Source organism: Dunckerocampus dactyliophorus, chromosome 11, assembly GCF_027744805.1.
Source record: "Dunckerocampus dactyliophorus isolate RoL2022-P2 chromosome 11, RoL_Ddac_1.1, whole genome shotgun sequence".
Taxonomy (NCBI): Eukaryota; Metazoa; Chordata; class Actinopteri; order Syngnathiformes; family Syngnathidae; genus Dunckerocampus; species Dunckerocampus dactyliophorus.
In genome coordinates this window covers 23,298,462-23,298,789 of record NC_072829.1, presented here as the reverse complement: position 1 = coordinate 23,298,789, position 328 = coordinate 23,298,462, and positions in this window count along the sequence as shown.

Sequence of the window (328 nt, the reverse complement as noted above, 5' to 3'; positions counted from 1 at the left end):
AAGTAGGATAAAGTTGGGGCGTTTCACTACTGTGTCAACCAGTCCCACGTAATTTTGTTGCATGAAATGACTAAATTATTACTAAGTTGTTGTGCTTTACATAATACAGTTTACGAAGATATTTTTGGAATTACTGTCAAGATTTTTAAAATAAGGTAAAATATATTAAAATGATTAGAAATTTATTAAAGTACACTAACCACAGAAACATATTTTTTAAATTTAGTTTTGTTTAATTATTATTACGGTATTATTATAATGTTACATTCAATACGTCTGGATTTCCAACAGGAAGTACAATCACGATAAACCGGAAGCAGCTGTCCAC